The 24,279-nt window shown below is 44.4% G+C and overlaps 1 long non-coding RNA gene across 23 annotated transcripts in view; it reads left to right on the forward strand.

Moving 5' to 3' along the window:
• Positions 1-24,279, forward strand: part of LOC307181360 — a 968,012-nt gene that overhangs the window by 209,188 nt on the left and 734,545 nt on the right. For 3 of the 23 annotated variants that reach the window (XR_013826573.1, XR_013826581.1, XR_013826585.1), the window contains one exon: positions 5,279-5,364. The exons of 19 other annotated variants lie outside the window; for them this stretch is intronic. This is a non-coding gene — a long non-coding RNA (uncharacterized lncRNA). Of the gene's footprint in view, positions 1-3,761; positions 3,787-5,278; positions 5,365-24,279 lie in introns of those variants that run through there. One more of the 23 variants, XR_013826587.1, reaches the window with a different exon arrangement.

The following is a 24,279-nucleotide window of genomic DNA, read 5'->3' on the forward strand; positions in this document are numbered from 1 at the left end:
CATATTTGAACACGTCTCCCGTTCACAAGGATGATCATACTCTGGGTTACACATGCATGTTTTAGCTGAAGGAAGAATACCTTAAACCAGGGTAGTTGAAACCCGTGGAATGGGTACCATGCAATATGACTTCAAAGGGTCTTCATTTGCTCACCGAACCTCTCCAATCCTATCACTGCTGCGTTTATGCCCCTGTACACATGCTTGATTCTCTTTCGGAGACATAGCAATCCATAGGTTTTAAGATACTTACTAGTCAGGTACATTCTTTGGCGTTTAATATGCGGTGTTGAGTCCATTTCGTTGAGCAAGGAGTAGCTCTTGTCTATTCCATATTTGACTTAAGGAACTTTATCTGTGCTCATTTCAATCTCTGGTTTTATGCAGCACCCCAACTCACCTTTCCCCTTAAGCAAGCATAAGTTGGTTTTCTAAATTTGAGACCCTGTTCTGTTCTGTAATTCAGTTCCTGTGTAGCCAAGTTTACATTCCGTGTATTAGTGATATCTTATGATGTTTCTTTTTCTGTGTGACTTATTTCAGTTAGAATCATCATACCTGAATCCACTCATTGTGCTGCTAAGGGCCTGATGACATAGATTTCATTGCTGAGTGTTATTGCTTTGTAAGTAAATACCACAGCTTCTTTATCCATTTTTCATTTTCTGCGATGTTGAACTTGTACTGTAAACGAGGTTCTTCTAAACAGAGGCATCCCAAACTTTGGGGTGGCTGTGTCTTTTTGATTTTAATTTCCCTAAGCTATAGGACCATAAGTGGAAGTGCCCTAGGCTCTGTTGCTTTGTTTTTTCGATGTTTCAGGAAACACCATACACTTCTCCCGAGTGTCTGTTGGCAATTTACATCCCGCCCATCAGCATAACAAGGCTCCCAGTTCTCCATGGCCTGTCCTGCCTTTCTGGATTTTACACTTTTTTCAGATGGCCCTTTTGACCGGGGGGAAGTGAGACTTCATTGTAGTGCAGATTTCCTTTGCAAGCTTGCTTGGTTGGCCAAAAAGGGCGTATGCGTTTTTTCCTGAATATATTCAGGAAAAAACGCATACGCCCTTTTTGGCCAAGTGCATCATTGTGGACGTTCTGCCTCTTTTCCTATGCTTTCAATGCAATTCCAGTCTACCTCCTGAAATCAGTTTCCTGCAATTCTGCCCCGCTTTCAAGTCCTCTTGGCAGCCTTACTTCAGTATATTTTTGGACGATAGCTGTCATTTATAACTCTACAGGTTTGTGAATTACAGTGCCCCTGAGCTCCTTTCTTCAACTCGCTTTCTTGTGACCTGGCCGCAACACCGCAGGATGGCTTCAGGCCCTAATCTGGTTCCGGCACGGCACGCTGAGCCTTTGGTTATTTCCTCTTTCTGGTGGGAAATGAGAGTTAAATTTGCCCGTCCACACACCTCCAGCTAGTCTCTCATTGGTTCTCCCTATTCCTGTTCATCTTCCGCAGAAATTGCAAACGGGGCCAAACAGGAGGTTAAAGGTGCTGACTCTCCAAGTGGGGAGAGTGTTAGTTAAGCGTCTGGAATGTTGCACCCGAGTAACAGGGGAGGAAAACTGAGACATATTTGAACACGTCTCCCATTCACACTGTTGATCATACTCTGGGTTCCACATGCATGTTTTAGCTGAAGGAAGAATACCTTAAACCTGGAGAGTTGAGACCCGTGTAATGGGTACCATGCAATATGACTTCAAACGGTCTTCATTTGCTCACGAACCTCTCCAATCCTATCACTGCTGCGTTTATGCCCCTGTACACATGCTTGATTCTCTTTTGGAGACATAGCAATCCATAGGTTTTAAGATACTTACTAGTCAGGTACATTCTTAGGCGTTTAATATGCGGTGTTGAGTCCATTTCGTTGAGCAAGGAGTAGCTCTTGTCTATTCCATATTTGGCTTAAGGAACTTTATCTGTGCTCATTTCAATCTCTGGTTTTATGCAGCACCCCAACTCACCTTTCCCCTTAAGCAAGCATAAGTTGGTTTTCTAAATTTGAGACCCTGTTCTGTTCTGTAATTCAGTTCCTGTGTAGCCAAGTTTACATTCCGTGTATTACTGATATCTTATGATGTTTCTTTTTCTGTGTGACTTATTTCAGTTAGAATCATCATACCTGAATCCACTCATTGTGCTGCTAAGGGCCTGATGACACAGATTTCATTGCTGAGTGATATTGCTTTGTAAGTAAATACCACAACTTCTTTATCCATTTTTCACTTTCTGCGATGTTGAACTTGTACTGTAAACGAGGTTCTTGTAAACAGAGCCATTCCAAACTTTGGGGTGGCTGTGTCTTTTTGATTTTAATTTCCCTAAGCTATAGGACCATAAGTGGAAGTGCCCTAGGTTCTGTTGCTTTGTTTTTTAGATGTTTCAGGAAACACCATACACTTCTCCGGAGTGGTTGTTGGCAATTTACATCCCGCCCATCAGCATAACAAGGCTCCCAGTTCTCCATGGCCTGTCCTGCCTTTCTGGATTTTACACTTTTTTCAGATGGCCCTTTTGACCGGGGGGAAGTGAGACTTCATTGTAGTGCAGATTTCCTTTGCAAGCTTGCTTGGTTGGCCAAAAAGGGCGTATGCGTTTTTTCCTGAATATATTCAGGAAAAAACGCATACGCCCTTTTTGGCCAAGTGCATCATTGTGGACGTTCTGCCTCTTTTCCTATGCTTTCAATGCAATTCCAGTCTACCTCCTGAAATCGGTTTCCTGCAATTCTGCCCCGCTTTCAAGTCCTCTTGGCAGCCTTACTTCAGTCTATTTTTCGACGATAGCTGTCATTTATAACTCTGCAGGTTTGTGAATTACAGTGCCCCTGAGCTCCTTTCTTCAACTCGCTTTCTTGTGACCTGGCCGCAACACCGCAGGATGTCTTCAGGCCCTAATCTGGTTCTGGCACGGCATTCTGAGCCTTTGGTTAATTCCTCTTCCTGGTGGGAAATGAGAGTTAAATTTGCCCGTCCAGACACCTCCAGCTAGTCTCTCATTGATTTTCGCTATTCCTGTTCATCTTCCGCAGAAATTGCAAACTGGGCCAAACAGGAGGTTAAAGGCGCTGACTCTCCAAGTGGGGAGAGAGTTAGTAAGCGTCTGGAATGTTGCACCCAAGTACCAGGGTACGAAAACTGAGACATATTTGAACACGTCTCCCGATCACATGGTTGATCATACTCTAGGTTCCACATGCATGTTTTAGCTGAAGGAAGAATACCTTAAACCTGGGTAGTTGAAACCCGTGGAATGGGTACCATGCAATATGACTTCAAAGGGTCTTCATTTGCTCACGAACCTCTCCAGTCCTATCACTGCTGCGTTTATGCCCCTGTACACATGCTTGATTCTCTTTCGGAGACATAGCAATCCATAGGTTTTAAGATACTTACTAGTCAGGTACATTCTTAGGCGTTTAATATGCGGTGTTGAGTCCATTTCGTTGAGCAAGGAGTAGCTCTTGTCTATTCCATATTTGGCTTAAGGAACTTTATCTGTGCTCATTTCAATCTCTGGTTTTATGCAGCACCCCAACTCACCTTTCCCCTTAAGCAAGCATAAGTTAGTTTTCTAAATTTGAGACCCTGTTCTGTTCTGTAATTCAGTTCCTGTGTAGCCAAGTTTACATTCCGTGTATTACTGATATCTTATGATGTTTCTTTTTCTGTGTGACTTATTTCAGTTAGAATCATCATACCTGAATCCACTCATTGTGCTGCTAAGGGCCTGATGACACAGATTTCTTTGCTGAGTGATATTGCTTTGTAAGTAAATACCACAACTTCTTTATCCATTTTTCACTTTCTGCGATGTTGAACTTGTACTGTAAACGAGGTTCTTGTAAACAGAGCCATTCCAAACTTTGGGGTGGCTGTGTCTTTTTGATTTTAATTTCCCTAAGCTATAGGACCATAAGTGGAAGTGCCCTAGGTTCTGTTGCTTTGTTTTTTAGATGTTTCAGGAAACACCATACACTTCTCCGGAGTGGTTGTTGGCAATTTACATCCCGCCCATCAGCATAACAAGGCTCCCAGTTCTCCATGGCCTGTCCTGCCTTTCTGGATTTTACACTTTTTTCAGATGGCCCTTTTGACCGGGGGGAAGTGAGACTTCATTGTAGTGCAGATTTCCTTTGCAAGCTTGCTTGGTTGGCCAAAAAGGGCGTATGCGTTTTTTCCTGAATATATTCAGGAAAAAACGCATACGCCCTTTTTGGCCAAGTGCATCATTGTGGACGTTCTGCCTCTTTTCCTATGCTTTCAATGCAATTCCAGTCTACCTCCTGAAATCGGTTTCCTGCAATTCTGCCCCGCTTTCAAGTCCTCTTGGCAGCCTTACTTCAGTCTATTTTTCGACGATAGCTGTCATTTATAACTCTGCAGGTTTGTGAATTACAGTGCCCCTGAGCTCCTTTCTTCAACTCGCTTTCTTGTGACCTGGCCGCAACACCGCAGGATGTCTTCAGGCCCTAATCTGGTTCTGGCACGGCATTCTGAGCCTTTGGTTAATTCCTCTTCCTGGTGGGAAATGAGAGTTAAATTTGCCCGTCCAGACACCTCCAGCTAGTCTCTCATTGATTTTCGCTATTCCTGTTCATCTTCCGCAGAAATTGCAAACTGGGCCAAACAGGAGGTTAAAGGGACTGACTCTCCAAGTGGGGAGAGTGTTAGTAAGCGTCTGGAATGTTGCACCCAAGTACCAGGGTACGAAAACTGAGACATATTTGAACACGTCTCCCGTTCACACGGTTGATCATACTCTGGGTTCCACATGCATGTTTTAGCTGAAGGAAGAATACCTTAAACCTGGAGAGTTGAGACCCGTGTAATGGGTACCATGCAATATGACTTCAAAGGGCCTTCATTTGCTCACCGAACCTCTCCAATCCTATCACTGCTGCGTTTATGCCCCTGTACACACGCTTGATTCTCTTTTGGAGACATAGCAATCCATAGGTTTTAAGATACTTACTAGTCAGGTACATTCTTAGGCGTTTAATATGGGGTGTTGAGTCCATTTCGTTTAGCAAGGAGTAGCTCTTGTCTATTCCATATTTGGCTTAAGGAACTTTATCTGTGCTCATTTCAATCTCTGGTTTTATGCAGCACCCCAACTCACCTTCCCCCTTAAGCAAGCATAAGTTGGTTTTCTAAACTTGAGACACTGTTCTGTTTTGTAATTCAGTTCATGTGTAGCCAAGTTCACATTCTGTGTATTAGTGATACCTTATGATGTTTCTTTTCTGTGTGACTTATTTCAGTTCGAATCATCATACCTGAATCCACTCATTATGCTGCTACGGGCCTGATGACATAGATTTCATTGCTGAGTGATATTGCATTGTACGTAAGTACCACAAGTTCTTTATCCATTTTTCACTTTCTGCGATATTGAACTTGTACTGTAAACGAGGTTCTTGTAAACAGAGCCGTCCCAAACTTTGGGGTGGCTGTGTCTTTTTGATTTTAATTTCCCTAAGCTATAGGACCATAAGTGGCAGTGCCCTAGGCTCTGTTGCTTTGTTTTTTAGATGTTTCAGGAAACACCATACACTTCTCCCGAGTGTCTGTTGGCAATTTACATCCCGCCCATCAGCATAACAAGGCTCCCAGTTCTCCATGGCCTGTCCTGCCTTTCTGGATTTTACACTTTTTTCAGATGGCCCTTTTGACCGGGGGGAAGTGAGACTTCATTGTAGTGCAGATTTCCTTTGCAAGCTTGCTTGGTTGGCCAAAAAGGGCGTATGCGTTTTTTCCTGAATATATTCAGGAAAAAACGCATACGCCCTTTTTGGCCAAGTGCATCATTGTGGACGTTCTGCCTCTTTTCCTATGCTTTCAATGCAATTCCAGTCTACCTCCTGAAATCGGTTTCCTGCAATTCTGCCCCGCTTTCAAGTCCTCTTGGCAGCCTTACTTCAGTCTATTTTTGGACGATAGCTGTCATTTATAACTCTGCAGGTTTGTGAATTACAGTGCCCCTGAGCTCCTTTCTTCAACTCGCTTTCTTGTGACCTGGCCGCAACACCGCAGGATGGCTTCAGGCCCTAATCTGGTTCCGGCCCGGCACACTGAGCCTTTGGTTAATTCCTCTTCCTGGTGGGAAATGAGAGTTAAATTTGCCCGTCCACACACCTCCAGCTAGTCTCTCATTGGTTCTCGCTATTCCTGTTCATCTTCCGCAGAAATTGCAAACTGGGCCAAACAGGAGGTTAAAGGGACTGACTCTCCAAGTGGGGAGAGTGTTAGTAAAGCGTCTGGAATGTTGCACCCGAGTACCAGGGGAGGAAAACTGAGACATATTTGAACAGGTCTCCTGTTCACATGGTTAATCATACTTGGGTTCCACATGCATGTTTTAGCTGAAGGAAGAATACCTTAAACCTGGAGAGTTAAGACCCGTGTAATGGGTACCATGCAATATGACTTCAAAGGGTCTTCATTTGCTCACCGAACCTCTCCAATCCTATCACTGCTGCGTTTATGCCCCTGTACACATGCTTGATTCTCTTTCGGAGACATAGCAATCCATAGGTTTTAAGATACTTACTAGTCAGATACATTCTTAGGCGTTTAATATGCGGTGTTGAGTCCATTTCGTTGAGCAAGGAATAGCTCTTGTCTATTCCATATTTGACTTAAGGAACTTTATCTGTGCTCATTTCAATCTCTGGTTTTATGCAGCACCCCAACTCACCTTTACCCTTAAGCAAGCATAAGTTGATTTTCTAAATTTGAGACCCTGTTCTGTTCTGTAATTCAGTTCCTGTGTAGCCAAGTTTACATTCCGTGTATTACTGATATCTTATGATGTTTCTTTTTCTGTGTGACTTACTTCAGTTAGAATCATCATACCTGAATCCACTCATTGTGCTGCTAAGGGCCTGATGACACAGATTTCATTGCTGAGTGATATTGCTTTGTAAGTAAATACCACAACTTCTTTATCCATTTTTCACTTTCTGCGATGTTGAACTTGTACTGTAAACGAGGTTCTTGTAAACAGAGCCGTTCCAAACTTTGGGGTGGCTGTGTCTTTTTGATTTTAATTTCCCTAAGCTATAGGACCATAAGTGGAAGTGCCCTAGGTTCTGTTGCTTTGTTTTTTAGATGTTTCAGGAAACACCATACACTTCTCCCGAGTGGTTGTTGGCAATTTACATCCTGCCCATCAGCATAACAAGGCTCCCAGTTCTCCATGGCATGTCCTGCCTTTCTGGATTTTACACTTTTTTCAGATGGCCCTTTTGACCAGGGGGAAGTGAGACTTCATTGTAGTGCAGATTTCCTTTGCAAGCTTGCTTGGTTGGCCAAAAAGGGCGTATGCGTTTTTTCCTGAATATATTCAGGAAAAAACGCATACGCCCTTTTTGGCCAAGTGCATCATTGTGGACGTTCTGCCTCTTTTCCTATGCTTTCAATGCAATTCCAGTCTACCTCCTGAAATCGGTTTCCTGCAATTCTGCCCCGCTTTCAAGTCCACTTGGCAGCCTTACTTCAGTCTATTTTTGGACGATAGCTGTCATTTATAACTCTGCAGGTTTGTGAATTACAGTGCCCCTGAGCTCCTTTCTTCAACTCGCTTTCTTTTGAGCTGGCCGCAACACCGCAGGATGACTTCAGGCCCTAATCTGGCTCCGGTACGGCACGCTGAGCCTTTGGTTATTTCCTCTTCCTGGTGGGAAATGAGAGTTAAATTTGCCCGTCCAGACACCTCCAGCTAGCCTCTCATTGGTTCTCGCTATTCCTGTTCATCTTCCGCAGAAATTGCAAACTGTGCCAAACAGGAGGTTAAAGGCGCTGACTCTCCAAGTGGGGAGAGTGTTAGTAAAGCGTCTGGAATGTTGCACCCGAGTACCAGGGGAGGAAAACTGAGACATATTTGAACACGTCTCCCGTTCACATGGTTGATCATACTTGGGTTCCACATGCATGTTTTAGCTGAAGGAAGAATACCTTAAACCTGGAGAGTTGAGACCCGTGTAATGGGTACCATGCAATATGACTTCAAAGGGTCTTCATTTGCTCACCGAACCTCTCCAATCCTATCACTGCTGCGTTTATGCCCCTGTACACACGCTTGATTCTCTTTCGGAGACATAGCAATCCATAGGTGTTACGATACTTACTAGTCAGGTACATTCTTAGGCGTTTAATATGCGGTGTTGAGTCCATTTCGTTGAGCAAGGAGTAGCTCTTGTCTATTCCATATTTGACTTAAGGAACTTTATCTGTGCTCATTTCAATCTCTGGTTTTATGCAGCACCCCAACTCACCTTTACCCTTAAGCAAGCATAAGTTGGTTTTCTAAATTTGAGACCCTGTTCTGTTCTGTAATTCAGTTCCTGTGTAGCCAAGTTTACATTCCGTGTATTACTGATATCTTATGATGTTTCTTTTTCTGTGTGACTTATTTCAGTTAGAATCATCATACCTGAATCCACTCATTGTGATGCTAAGGGCCTGATGACATAGATTTCATTGCTGAGTGATATTGCTTTGTAAGTAAATACCACAACTTCTTTATCCATTTTTCACTTTCTGCGATGTTGAACTTGTACTGTAAACGAGGTTCTTGTAAACAGAGGCGTCCCAAACTTTGGGGTGGCTGTGTCTTTTTGATTTTAATTTCCCTAAGCTATAGGACCATAATTGGCAGTGCCCTAGGCTCTGTTGCTTTGTTTTTTAGATGTTTCAGGAAACACCATACACTTCTCCCCAGTGTCTGTTGGCAATTTACATCCCGCCCATCAGCATAACAAGGCTCCCAGTTCTCAATGGCCTGTTGCCTTTCTGGATTTTACACTTTTTTCAGAATGCCCTTTTGACCGGGGGGAAGTGAGACTTCATTGTAGTGCAGATTTCCTTTGCAAGCTTGCTTGGTTGGCCAAAAAGGGCGTATGCGTTTTTTCCTGAATATATTCAGGAAAAAACGCATACGCCCTTTTTGGCCAAGTGCATCATTGTCGAGTTTCTGACTCTCTTCATATGCTTTCAATGCAATTCCAGTCTACCTCCTGAAATCGGTTTCCTGCAATTCTGCCTTGCTTTCAATGCCTCTTCATAGCCTTACCTCAATATATTTTTTAAAAATAGTTGGCCTTTATAACTCTGCAGGTTTTTGAATTGCAGTGGCCCTTAGCTCCATTTTTTAGCTCTTATTTTTGTGGTCTTGCCCCATAACCACAGGATTCCTTGAAGCCCTATTTTTCTTCTGGGGCACCTTGCTGTGCCTTTGGTTAATTCTTCTTACTGATGTGATATTAGAGTGACATGTGCCCATTGAAACCGCTACAGCTAGTTTCTCACTGGTTCCCCCTATTCCCATTCATCCTCTGCACTAACTGCAGACTGTGCGATACCAGAACTTAAAGGCATTGACTCCATGTGGGGATGTTGTTAGTAAAGTGGCTGGAATGTCGATCCGGAGCCCCAGGAGAGGAAAAATGAGGTGCGTTTTAGAAACCTTTCCCGATCATATGGTATACCAGTCGCTGGGTTTCCCAAGCATGGTTTAGCTGTAGGAAGATTCCCTTCAACCTGGAGTGTTGGGACCCTTGGAATGAGTAGCATGAAGTATTGCATTAAACTTTCGGCAGTTGCTCACCAAAGCTCACCAATCCTGTCAGCCCCAAGTGTCCAGCCTTATGTCTTATCCAGCTGTGGGTTTATATGTGGTCAATCCAGGTTGCATCACAGCCCCTGAGCGAATTTTGTAAGAATTTTTCTCTCTTTCATTGTTTCAGCGTTTTGTTTTTAAAATTTATTTCTATAATGGGGTTTAGCTCCTTTTCACTGCTGTGTTTGTGCCGCTCTGCACACACTTGATTCCCTTATGGAGATATATCAATACATGGGTTTTAAGATTCTTATTCCTCAGATATATTTCTCTGCGGTGTATAGGGTGTGTTGAGGCCTGTTCATTGAGCAAGGTGTAGATCTTGTCTAATACCTATTTGGTTTATTGAACGGTATCTGTGCTAATTTCAAACTCTGGTTTTATGCATCACCCCACCTCTCCTTTCCCCTTAAGCTGACATAAGTGTGTTTTCTAAATGTGAGACACCGTTCTGTTCTGTAATTCATTTCTTGTGCAGCCATATTTACCCTCCCTCTATAAGTGATATCTTATGATATGTTTCTTTTTCTGTTTGACTTATTTCAAGTAGTATTATCGGACCTAAATCCACTCTTTATCCTTCTACTAGCCTTATTACATTGATTTCATGGTGAAGAGATATTCCATTGTACATAAGTACCACATCTTCTTTATCCATTGTTCTCTTTCCTGGGATATTTAAGGTGTACTGAAGTTGAGGTTCTTGTAAACAGAGTAGCCCTAAACTGTGGTGTGCTTGTGTCTTGTTGATTTTTAGACTTCCCTAGATATACTCCCATGATTGGAAGTGTCCTATGCTCTGTAGCTCTGTTTTTTAGATGATTTAGGAACCACCATACACTTCTCCAGAGTGGCTCTCGGCAGTTCACACACTGCCCATCAGCGTATAAAGGCTCCCTGTTCTCCATGGCCTGTCCTGCATTTCTGGTTTTTACAATTTTTTAGGATGGCCCTTTTGACCGGTGGGAAGTGAGACTTCTTTGTTGTGCACATTTGCATTGCTTGCTTGCTTCGTTGCCCATAAAGTGCGTATGCGTTTTTTCCTGGATATAATCAGGAAAAAACGCATACGCCCTTTTGGGCCAACTGCATCATTGTCGAAATTCTGCCGCTTTTCATGTGCGTTAAAGACGAGTCCAATCTATCTCTTGAAATCTGTTTCTTGCAATTCTGTCTTGCATTCAGATCCTCTTCTTTGCCTTACCTCAACATATTTTTGGACGTTAGTTTTCATTTATAACTCTGCAGGTTTGTGAATTGCAGTGACCCTGAGCTCCATTTTTTAAGTTGCTCTTTTGTGAGCTGGCCTCAAACCCGCAGGATTGCTTCAGGCCCTATTTTGGCTCCGGTGAGGCAGGCTGAGCCTTTCTTTAATTCTTATTCTTAATGGGAAATTAGAGTGATATGTGCCCGTCCAAACCCCTACAACTCTTCTCTCATTGGTTCCCCCTCTTCCCGTTCATCCTCCTCACAATTTGCAAAATGTGTGAAACAGAAGTTTAAATGTGCTGATTCTCCAAGTGGGGAGATTCTAAGTAGCGTGGCTGGAATGGTGAACAGGAGCACCAGGAGAGGATAAATGAGGTGCATTTTAGACACATCTCCCGATCACATGGTGTACAGTCCTCTGGGTTTTCCATGCATGTTTTAGCTGTAGGAAGATCCCTTGAACCTGCAGATTTGGGACCCATTGAATGGGTACCAGGTAGTATTACTTTAAAGGGTGTGCATTTCCTCACCCAACCTCACATTTCTCTTAGCGCAAACAGTTTCCAGCCTTATGTCTCATCCTGCTGTGGGTCTAGATGTGTTCAATCCATGTTGCATCACCGTCCCTGAGGAAAAGTTGTAAGAGGTTTTCTCTGTCTCTCTGTCGTTTATTTTTTTCAATTTATTACTATATTGGTTACAGCTGATTTTCAAAGCTCTGTTTCTTGCTGCTGTACATCCACTTGATTCGCGTACAGAGAGACATCAATAAATTCTTTTTCAGATTCTTACCAGTCGTATATATTCTTTTCCGGTGACTTGAGTGTGCTGAGTGCAGTTCTTTTAGCTACCGTGTAGGCCTTGTTGATTATCAGTTTGGTATTTGGAATGGTATCTTTGCTAATTTCAACCTCCTGGATGATGCCTCACCCCTCCCCACCTTTCCCGTTTAGCAGCCTTATGCGTGTTTTCTACATATTTGACTATGTTTTTGTTTTGTAATTTATTTCATGTGTAGCCATTTTGGATTCCACCTTTAAGTGATATCTTATGATATGTGTCTTTTTCTTTTTGAATTCTGTCACTTAGAATGATCATACGTAACTCCTCCGGAGTTGTTACAACTGGCCATATTTCATTGATTTCCAGGCTGAATAATATTCCACTCTACCTAAGTACCACATCTCTATCCATTTTTTCCCTCCAGAGACATTTAAGTTATATCCTAGTCGAGGATCTTTTAAACAGAGAGGGGGTAAACATTGGGGTGCCTGTGTCCTCTCGATTTTTGTTTTTCCCAAGATATACGCCCATGAGTGCAAGTGCCCTATGCTCTGTAGCTCATTTTTTAGATGCTTTAGTAAACACAATACACTTCTCCAGAATGGCCGTTGGCAATATACATTTCCACTATAAGTCTCACAGGGCTCCCTCTTCTCGTTGCCCTGTCCTGCATTTCTGTTGTTTACGCTTTATGAGGATGGCTCTTCTGACTGATGCGAAGTGATATCTTTTGTAGTATTGACTTCCAGTGCCCACCTGTTTGGTTGGCTAAAAAAGTGTATGCCCTTTTCTTGAATATATACAGAAAAGAACGCATACACCCTTTTTGGCCAACTGCAATGTTGGCAATGTTGGCAATGTTCAGCTTGTGCTTAATGGCGAGTCCTTTCTACCTCCTCAAATCCCTTTCCTGCCATTCTCCCTTGCTTACAAGTCCTTTTCTCTGACTTTCCTCAAGACATTTTTCAGTGATGGATATTTTCAACTCTGCAGTTTTGTGAATTTTACTGCCCCTGAGTTCCATTGTTCAACTCGTGTTTATGGGAACTGGCCACAAAGCAGCGGGATTTCCTCAAGCCCTATACTGTTTCCATGGGCAACCCTAGCCTTTGGTCAATTCGTCTTCCTGATTGGAAATTAGAGTGACATGTGCCTGTCTGAACACCTAGGACTTGTCTCTCATTGTTCCTCATCCTTCCGCTTCATCCTCTGGACAAATTCCAAACTGTACGCAACAGGATGTTGACAGTGCTGACATCTCCAAGTGGGGAGACTGTTAGTAAAGACGCTGGAGGGGTGAACCCGAGCACCAGGAGATGAGGAGATGAGATGCCTTTTCCAAACTCTTCCCGATCAGACGGTATACCATCCTCTGGGTGTGACAGACATGTTTTAGCAGTAGGAAGAGTCCCATTCATGTAAGGAGAACACCAGGGCTTTTTCAAAATCAGTGTCTCCCCGAAACCCAAACTGGGGAAGTTTTTAAGCTACGGCTACACATATGTTCATTAAGGGCCTTGGGAAGTAGGCAGAGTCCAAACTTTAGATGATTGAAGTCTTCAGGGTCAGAAGCACTCACCACCAGCTTCCCTTAGGCTACACTTTAACTGTCATTGATAGATGATGTCAATAAAAATATCTATTCTTTTTCAGATTATTTCCCCTTATAGGTTATTGCAAAATGTTGAGTGTAGTTCCCTGTGCTATACAGTAGTTCCTTGTTGATGATCTATTTTATACATAGCAGTGTGTATGTGTTCATTCCAAACTGTTAATTTATCCCTCCTCCCACCTTTCCCCTTTGGTAATAATAAATTATAAGATTTTATACTTCTCAGAAATGGGGGAGCTGAAAGAGAGGTATCATTTTCAATGGAAAAGCATTTAAAACAAGATTGAAGGTTTAACCAAGATTATTAGCTGTACATCCTTGGAAAGAAATCACTTCGTTTCTCTAATATTGACCTGACAAATAAGACAAACCTTTTCACTGAACTTGCTTATAAAAAGTGATGGAAATATCAAATGGAAGTGTTAAAAACATCTTATTTTACCCGAGCCTTATACACTGTTCTATGTTAACTACAGTTTGGCTCACACATCTGTTCATTGAGGTTACAATAGTCTCAATTTCTGTTACTGATCCTCCAGAGTGGACCCCAACAAGTGTCCCCCTGCCCAGTGTCATTGGGGCCAACAGATCGAGACTGAGTTTGGTTCACAAGCAAAGGAAACTTTATATTTTGATCAGAGAATGGAGAGGTGAGAGCATGCACTACCCCGTGGGCTGTGGGCTGGGCTGCTGTGTAGAGATCCTGTCAGAGTCAGTGGGAGGAAGGGAGGCGGCGGAGCTCTCGAGGGCCGGGTTGGCTGTAGCTCAGGCTCTATATCGTGGAGTCTGCACTGGGCCCCAGGAGCTGAGGTGTCGACCCAGCCATTCTGCACTAGGAAATCTGGTCTGAAGTGCCGGGTGTGGAACCTCTGCATGCGGGACCCTAGGAGCACGTGAAATTAGACAAAGCACAAAGGATAAAAAAGGTTAGACTTGACTTTATTGCCCAGATTCTATTTTTATCTCCCAGGGATTTTTAATGGGCTTTGCTGGGGACAAACCCCTCCTCTGCCTTTTGTCCCGTTCCTCATTCTTGGAGTGCTGAGGGTGCAGACCCTTCTTCTGTAACTGCTGAGTGCTGAGTTGGGAGCCCTCATACCCTGGGGCGAGGGTCAGAGCTTCTCCCCAGCAGCCTCCCGGTGACGTTGATTGTCCCCAGGACCCCTGCCTCCCTGCTCGTCCACCTGAGCACCAGCATTGGAAGTGTTATAGATTCTAATGACCTTTAAGGGTCCAGGAAAGAGATGTGCAGAGACGCTGTGGGGGCCGGTTTCACCCCGCCCCACATTTGTTCGGCCACCTTAGGCTGACCGTCTCTGCCAGCCTAGATGCTCTGACCAGTAGTCTGCGCTTTCTTCAATTAGGCCCCTGAATTAACGTACAAACAGCACCAGGTGTCAGAGCCCTGCCCGCTCAACTCCCAGACAGTCCAGGGTCAGTGGTGACCAAGGACCATGATGGCTACTGAGTCAACAGCCTTTTGAAGTAAACAGGAGTCCAGCCGGTCTTATTGGCCACCATCATCACGGTGTCTGTAGGCTTTTCTATGGTGACAGTGTGGTATACTGTTCCCCCGCCAAGATTATTAGCTCCCCTCTGGGTGCAGTAAGTCCTGCAAGCAGTAGTCTACTCTTTTGGGACACACTCTTGTTGTTTTATGAGAGAAACTCCAGGTCAAGTGATGTTCACACGAGTCGTCATGGTGCCCTGTTGCCCCCGGTTATCCCTCTGGATGTTGGAGTTGGAGGGCCTCCTCACTCGAGGTCGGTGTGCCCACGGAGCGAACCCTGCAACTTCAGGGCATGGTTGGTGGTTAGGATCACCACGTGGGGTCCTTTTCCCTTAGGAGGGAGGTGGCCTTTTGGGCTGCTGATTTCCAGGTTTTTAGATACCGCCAGTATCTTGGCCAGATGTGGCAGTGGGCCAAGCCCCTTAGTGACCGTAGTTTATCCTACCTGGATGGCATTCTTGCATTGTTCCATTTCAAGCGGTCCCAGTTTTTGCACTAATTCTCCAATGGCGATTCACCTTTCACCGGGAATGTAAAGGTCAAAGGGTTTAGCTAAATTAGGGAGTTCCAGGGCAAGGGTCTGAATTGACTGCTCTTTCCATTCTTGAAAGGCCACTTCTGGATTCTATTCAAAAGGATCATCATCTTTTCCTTTCAGTGTTTCATATAGAGGCCCAGCTAGTAGACTGTAGTTAGGGATCCAGAAGCAGCAAACCCTGGCCTCCCCAGGAACCCCTAAGCTGTCTTCTAGTTTTAGAAAGGGGTAAGGCTGAAAATGGTTTCTTCCCTTTCCTGGGATGGGCTTCTCTGACCTTCTGTGAGAATGAAGCCCAGGCAGGTCACCGCAGTCTGTGATATTTGAGCTTTTTCTTGGACAACTTCTATCCTTTATTGGCTTGGTAGTTCAGAGGCCTCCTTAGTAGGGCTGGTGATCAGAATGTCGTCTGCATATTGAAGGAGGGTTTCCTTTTCCAGAGGTAGAACTTTTAGGTCTTTAGCTAAGCTTTCCCCAAAGATGGTGTGGGAATTTTTGCACCCTTGGGGCCAGACGGCCCGGAAGTATTGTTTTAGTTGTATGTGGAGTCCTGCCACTCACAAGCCAAAATTTCTTGTGACTCTGGGACTAATGGAATACAAAAGAAGGCATCATTGAAGACTAATACAGAATACCATGTCCTGGTGGTTGGTAGAATGACCAGCAGGGTGTAGGAATTAGGAGCAACTGGAGGTATATCCTCGGTGGCTTCACTGACTGTCCTGACATCCTTTACCAGGTCCCCAGCAGCCCATGGGGCTCTCGTGGTCAGACCAATCCCAGAATATGGAGCTCACCTGGGCAGGTACCCCACCCCCACCCCAGCCCACGGGGCTCTCGTGGTCAGGCCCCTCCCAGGATACAGAGCTACCCTTGCAGGTACCGTGGCAGGGCTGGGCACACAGGAACCGTGCACATAGCCCTCATTGCAGAGCACCCCCAGCTCACCTGTCGCTCAGAGCTGACACAGAGCACCTCAGAGCAGGACTTGAACTAACAAACAGCAGCTGCGACAGGTCTGTGACCCTGGGCATCACTCCATGAGGCCTCCCTCCACCTGGTCTTCCAGAGACTTCCACTGTACCCGGGGCACCAGGTCTCTGTCTCCAACCACCACCCACCCCTCCTCTCCCTGACTCCTGGGTTCCTCTCATTAGGAGAGGGTTTTCTTGAAGTTGTCTCCCACTCATGGGCCAGATAAAATGATTAGAAAACAAGCCAAAGCTGCAGCCCCTTGTCTATCCTGACTCTCAGGAGCCCACACCTGTTCCTTGGACCTGGCCGGTTCAGCAAGTTCCATTTTCTGCAACTGTGAGCCCCTGAGGGGTGATGATTGGCTGACCTGGGCAGCCTTACCGTGCCGGCCAGCCCTCCCCAGGTGTGCCTGGGTTGAGATCAATATAAATACCACTCCAGGCAGCAAGAGCCCCTGCAGCCGTGCCTGACGCCATTTTCTCTGCCCTGTCAGCAGTCTCGGGGCTGGGCTGGTGGGAGGGAGTGAGAGGCCACGGCTTTGTGGGTGGCCCAGTGTGAGTGGGGCTCTGCTGGACTTTCTGCAGCAGTTGCCAGGCTGCCACCTGCTAAAGAAGAGGATGTGTCACCCATACCTGCTGCTGGAATTTCTCCCTGGGCAGAGGTGAGGAAGGAAAAAAGCAGTGGGGGCAGGGACAGGACGGGTATCTCAGGCAGGGAAATGGAAATCTTCCAGAAGAGCACCCAGGGCCAGGACCATCCTGGCTGGCCTGCAGGCACCAAGTCGGCTGGCATGCTGTCACTCGTGTGGCTCTATGGCCCTTCCTCTAGGCTTTCAAGTCCTTGTATATATTCAGGTGTTTTACCTGGGACGGGTGGGAATAGTTCAGCAGCAACTGGCCTGGGGCTCAGCTCACGTTTACTCACAGATGCCTCGGCACGGTGCCCCAGCTTTGCAATGAGGACGCTTGTTGCATGGGGGCTGCTGGCTGAATGGGAGACGATTCCCCACCACTGACCAACTTCAGAATTGTTTACAACTGGAGCAAGTGCCCTGATACGGTTTTCCTCTGTGTAACTGGTGGGTTCTGTGTTTTTTTTCTCTTTTTCGTTTTTGGTTCAAGGTAGATTTTATTCCTCTTTTTTGTATTTACAGATATAAGCATGGAAATAATTTATTCATATAAATACATGTATGTGCAGGGAATAATTGTTTTTTCTGTTTTATTTTTTAAATTTTATTTCTTTTTAATTTTGAATTTTATTTTATATTTTTATACAGCAGGTTCTTATTGGTTATCTATTTTATACATATAAATGTATACATGCCAATCCCAGGCTCTCAACTCCTCCCACCACCACCCCCCCAACAGCTTTCCCCCCTTGTTGTCCATACGTTTGTTGTCTACATCTGTTGCTCTATTTATGCCTTGCAAAATGGTTAATCTGTACAGTTTTTCTAGGTTCCACATATATGCATGAATATACAAGATTTGTTTTTCTCTTTCTGACTTACTTCACTCTGTATGACAGTCTCTAGATCCATCGACGTCTCTACAAATGACCCAATTTCATTCCTTTTCATGGCTTAGTAATATTCCATTTTATATATGTACCACAGCTTTATGCATTCGTCTGTCTGTGGGCATTTAGGTTGCTTCCATTACCTCGATATTGTAAATAGTGATGCAATGAACATTGCGGTGAATGACTCTTTTTGATTTATGGTTTTGTCTGGGTATATGTCCAGTACTGGGATTGCTGTATCATATGGTAATTCTATTGTTAGTTTCTTAAGAAATTCCATATTGTTCTCCATAATGACTGTATCAATTTATATTCCCAACAATAGTGGAAGAGGGTTCCTTTTCTCCACACCCTTTCCAGCATTTTTTGTTTGTAGATTTTCAATGATGCCTATTCTACCAGGTGTGAGGTGATACCTCATTGTTGAATCCATTTCGTTGAGCAAGGGGTAGCTCTTGTCTATTACATATTTGGCTTATGGAACGGTATCTGTGCTAATTTCAAACTCTGCTTTTATGCAGCACCCCAACTCACCTTCCCCCTTAAGCAGGCATAAGTTGGTTTTCTAAACTTGAGACCCTGTTCTGTTTTGTAATTCAGTTCATCTGTAGCCAAGTTCACATTCCGTGTATTAGTGATACCTTATGATGTTTCTTTTTCTGTGTGACTTATTTCACTTAGAATCATCGTGCCTCAATGCACTCATTATGCTGGTACGGGCCTGGTGACATAGATTTCATTGCTGAGTGGTATTCTGTTGTACATAAGTACCGCAACTTCTTTATCCATTATTTGCTCTCTGGGATATTTAACTTGTGCCGTAGAAGAGATTTCTGTAAAAAGAGCCATCCCAAATTTTGGGGTTGCTGTGTCTTTTTGATATTAATTTCCCTAAGCTGTAGGACCATAAGTGGCAGTGCCCTAGGCTCTGTTGCTTTGTTTTTTAGATGTTTCAGGAAACACCATACACATCTCCCAAGTGTCTGTTGGCAATTTACATCCCGCCCATCAGCATAACAAGGCTCCCAGTTCTCCATGGCCTGTCCTGCCTTTCTGGGTTTTACACTTTTTTCAGATGGCCCTTTTGACCGGGGGGAAGTGAGACTTCATTGTAGTGCAGATTTCCTTTGCAAGCTTGCTTGGTTGGCCAAAAAGGGCGTATGCGTTTTTTCCTGAATATATTCAGGAAAAAACGCATACGCCCTTTTTGGCCAAGTGCATCATTGTGGACGTTCTGCCTCTTTTCCTATGCTTTCAATGCAATTCCAGTCTACCTCCTGAAATCGGTATCCTGCAATTCTGCCCCGCTTTCAAGTCCTCTTGGCAGCCTTACTTCAGTATATTTTTGGACGATAGCTGTCATTTATAACTCTGCAGGTTTGTGAATTACAGAGACCCTGAGCTCCTTTCTTCAACTCGCTTTCTTTTGAGCTGGCCGCAACACCGCAGGATGGCTTCAGGCCCTAATCTGGTTCCGGCACGGCACGCTGAGCCTTTGGTTATTTCCTCTTCCTGGTGGGAAATGAGAGTTAAATTTGCCCGTCCAGACACCTCCAGCTAGTCTCTCATTGGTTCTCGCTATTCCTGTTCATCTTCCACAGAAATTGCAAACTGGGCCAAACAGGAGGTTAAAGGCGCTGACTCTCCAAGTCGGGAGAGTGTTAGTAAAGGGTCTGGAATGTTGCACCCGAGTACCAGGGGAGGAAAACTGAGACATATTTGAACACGTCTCCCGTTCACACGGTTGATCATACTCGGGGTTCCACATGCATGTTTTAGCTGAAGGAAGAATACCTTAAACCTGGAGAGTATAGACCCGTGTAATGGGTACCATGCAATATGACTTCAAAGGGTCTTCATTTGCTCACCGAACCTCTCCAATCCTATCACTGCTGCGTTTATGCCCCTGTACACATGCTTGATTCTCTTTCGGAGACATAGCAATCTATAGGTTTTAAGATACTTACTAGTCAGGTACATTCTTAGGCGTTTAATATGCGGTGTTGAGTCCATTTCGTTGAGCAAGGAGTAGCTCTTGTCTATTCCATATTTGGCTTAAGGAACTTTATCTGTGCTCATTTCAATCTCTGGTTTTATGCAGCACCCCAACTCACCTTTACCCTTAAGCAAGCATAAGTTGGTTTTCGAAATTTGAGACCCTGTTCTGTTCTGTAATTCAGTTCCTGTGTAGCCAAGTTTACATTCCGTGTATTACTGATATCTTATGATGTTTCTTTTTCTGTGTGACTTATTTCAGTTAGAATCATCATACCTGAATCCACTCATTGTGCTGCTAAGGGCCTGATGACATAGATTTCATTGCTGAGTGATACTGCATTGTACGTAAGTACCACAAGTTCTTTATCCATTTTTCACTTTCTGCGATGTTGAACTTGTATTGTAAACGAGGTTCTTGTAAACAGAGCCGTTCCAAACTTTGGGGTGGCTGTGTCTTTTTGATTTTAATTTCCCTAAGCTATAGGACCATAAGTGGAAGTGCCCTACGTTCTGTTGCTTTGTTTTTTAGATGTTTCAGGAAACACCATACACTTCTCCCGAGTGGTTGTTGGCAATTTACATCCCGCCCATCAGCATAACAAGGCTCCCAGTTCTCCATGGCCTGTCCTGCCTTTCTGGATTTTACACTTTTTTCAGATGGCCCTTTTGACCGGGGGGAAGTGAGACTTCATTGTAGTGCAGATTTCCTTTGCAAGCTTGCTTGGTTGGCCAAAAAGGGCGTATGCGTTTTTTCCTGAATATATTCAGGACAAAACGCATACGCCCTTTTTGGCCAAGTGCATCATTGTGGACGTTCTGCCTCTTTTCCTATGCTTTCAATGCAATTCCAGTCTACCTCCTGAAATCGGTTTCCTGCAATTCTGCCCCGCTTTCAAGTCCTCTTGGCAGCCTTACTTCAGTCTATTTTTCGACGATAGCTGTCATTTATAACTCTGCAGGTTTGTGAATTACAGTGCCCCTGAGCTCCTTTCTTCAACTTGCTTTCTTTTGAGCTGGCCGCAACACCGCAGGATGGCTTCAGGCCCTAATCTGGTTCCGGCACGGCACGCTGAACCTTTGGTTATTTCCTCTTCCTGGTGGGAAATGAGAGTTAAATTTGCCCGTCCAGACACCTCCAGCTAGTCTCTCATTGGTTCTCGCTATTCCTGTTCATCTTCCGCAGAAATTGCAAACTGGGCCAAACAGGAGGTTAAAGGCGCTGACTCTCCAAGTGGGGAGAGTGTTAGTAAAGCGTCTGGAATGTTGCACCCGAGTACCAGGGGAGGAAAACTGAGACATATTTGAACACGTCTCCCGTTCACATGGTTGATCATACTTGGGTTCCACATGCATGTTTTAGCTGAAGGAAGAATACCTTAAACCTGGAGAGTTAAGACCCGTGGAATGGGTACCATGCAATATGACTTCAAAGGGTCTTCATTTGCTCACCGAACCTCTCCAATCCTATCACTGCTGCGTTTATGCCCCTGTACACATGCTTGATTCTCTTTCGGAGACTTAGCAATCCATAGGTTTTAAGATACTTACTAGTCAGGTACATTCTTAGGCGTTTAATATGCGGTGTTGAGTCCATTTCGTTGAGCAAGGAGTAGCTCTTGTCTATTCCATATTTGGCTTAAGGAACTTTATCTGTGCTCATTTCAATCTCTGGTTTTATGCAGCACCCCAACTCACCTTTCCCCTTAAGCAAGTATAAGTTGGTTTTCTAAATTTGAGACCCTGTTCTGTTCTGTAATTCAGTTCCTGTGTAGCCAAGTTTCCATTCCGTGTATTACTGATATCTTATGATGTTTCTTTTTCTGTGTGACTTATTTCAGTTAGAATCATCATACCTGAATCCACCCATTGTGCTGCTAAAGGCCTGATGACACAGATTTCATTGCTGAGTGATATTGCTTTGTAAGTAAATACCACAACTTCTTTATCCATTTTTCACTTTCTGCGATGTTGAACTTGTACTGTAAACGAGGTTCTTGTAAACAGAGCCGTTCCAAACTTTGGGGTGGCTGTGTCTTTTTGATTTTAATTTCCCTAAGCTATAGGACCATAAGTGGAAGTGCCCTAGGCTCTGTTGCTTTGTTTTTTAGATGTTTCAAGAAACACCGTACACTTCTCCCAAGTGTCTGTTGGCAATTTACATCCCGCCCATCAGCATAACAAGGCTCCCAGTTCTCCATGGCCTGTTGCCTTTCTGGATTTTACACTTTTTTCAGATGGCCCTTTTGACCGGGGGGAAGTGAGACTTCATTGTAGTGCAGATTTCCTTTGCAAGCTTGCTTGGTTGGCCAAAAAGGGCGTATGCGTTTTTTCCTGAATATATTCAGGAAAAAACGCATACGCCCTTTTTGGCCAAGTGCATCATTGTGGACGTTCTGCCTCTTTTCCTATGCTTTCAATGCAATTCCAGTCTACCTCCTGAAATCGGTTTCCTGCAATTCTGCCCCGCTTTCAAGTCCTCTTGGCAGCCTTACTTCAGTCTATTTTTGGACGATAGCTGTCATTTATAACTCTGCAGGTTTGTGAATTACAGTGCCCCTGAGCTCCTTTCTTCAACTCGCTTTCTTGTGACCTGGCCGCAACACCGCAGGATGGCTTCAGGCCCTAATCTGGTTCGGGCCCGGCATGCTGTGCCTTTGGTTAATTCCTCTTCCTGGTGGGAAATGAGAGTTAAATTTGCCCGTCCAGACACCTCCAGCTAGCCTCTCATTGGTTCTCGCTATTCCTGTTCATCTTCCGCAGAAATTGCAAACTGGGCCAAACAGGAGGTTAAAGGGACTGACTCTCCAAGTCGGGAGAGTGTTAGTAAAGCGTGTGGAATGTTGCACCCGAGTACCAGGGGAGGAAAACTGAGACATATTTGAACACGTCTCCCGTTCACATGGTTGATCATACTCTGGGTTCCACATGCATGTTTTAGCTGAAGGAAGAATACCTTAAACCTGGAGAGTTGAGACCCGTGTAATGGGTACCATGCAATATGACTTCAAAGGGTCTTCATTTGCTCACCGAACCTCTCCAATCCTATCACTGCTGCGTTTATTCCCATGTACACACGCTTGATTCTCTTTTGGAGACATAGCAATCCATAGGTTTTAAGATACTTACTAGTCAGGTACATTCTTAGGCGTTTAATATGGGGTTTTGAGTCCATTTCGTTGAGCAAGGAGTAGCTCTTGTCTATTCCATATTTGGCTTAAGGAACTTTATCTGTGCTCATTTCAATCTCTGGTTTTATGCAGCACCCCAACTCACCTTTCCCCTTAAGCAAGCATAAGTTGGTTTTCTAAATTTGAGACCCTGTTCTGTTCTGTAATTCAGTTCCTGTGTAGCCAAGTTTACATTCCGTGTATTACTGATATCTTATGATGTTTCTTTTTCTGTGTGACTTACTTCAGTTAGAATCATCATACCTGAATCCACTCATTGTGCTGCTAAGGGCCTGATGACACAGATTTCATTGCTGAGTGATATTGCTTTGTAAGTAAATACCACAACTTCTTTATCCATTTTTCACTTTCTGCGATGTTGAACTTGTATTGTAAACGAGGTTCTTGTAAACAGAGCCGTTCCAAACTTTGGGGTGGCTGTGTCTTTTTGATTTTAATTTCCCTAAGCTATAGGACCATAAGTGGAAGTGCCCTACGTTCTGTTGCTTTGTTTTTTAGATGTTTCAGGAAACACCATACACTTCTCCCGAGTGGTTGTTGGCAATTTACATCCCGCCCATCAGCATAACAAGGCTCCCAGTTCTCCATGGCCTGTCCTGCCTTTCTGGATTTTACACTTTTTTCAGATGGCCCTTTTGACCGGGGGGAAGTGAGACTTCATTGTAGTGCAGATTTCCTTTGCAAGCTTGCTTGGTTGGCCAAAAAGGGCGTATGCGTTTTTTCCTGAATATATTCAGGACAAAACGCATACGCCCTTTTTGGCCAAGTGCATCATTGTGGACGTTCTGCCTCTTTTCCTATGCTTTCAATGCAATTCCAGTCTACCTCCTGAAATCGGTTTCCTGCAATTCTGCCCCGCTTTCAAGTCCTCTTGGCAGCCTTACTTCAGTCTATTTTTCGACGATAGCTGTCATTTATAACTCTGCAGGTTTGTGAATTACAGTGCCCCTGAGCTCCTTTCTTCAACTTGCTTTCTTTTGAGCTGGCCGCAACACCGCAGGATGGCTTCAGGCCCTAATCTGGTTCCGGCACGGCACGCTGAACCTTTGGTTATTTCCTCTTCCTGGTGGGAAATGAGAGTTAAATTTGCCCGTCCAGACACCTCCAGCTAGTCTCTCATTGGTTCTCGCTATTCCTGTTCATCTTCCGCAGAAATTGCAAACTGGGCCAAACAGGAGGTTAAAGGCGCTGACTCTCCAAGTGGGGAGAGTGTTAGTAAAGCGTCTGGAATGTTGCACCCGAGTACCAGGGGAGGAAAACTGAGACATATTTGAACACGTCTCCCGTTCACATGGTTGATCATACTTGG

The sequence above is a fragment of the Stenella coeruleoalba genome (genome assembly GCF_951394435.1).
Source record: "Stenella coeruleoalba genome assembly, contig: scaffold_118, whole genome shotgun sequence".
Classification (NCBI taxonomy): domain Eukaryota; kingdom Metazoa; phylum Chordata; class Mammalia; order Artiodactyla; family Delphinidae; genus Stenella; species Stenella coeruleoalba.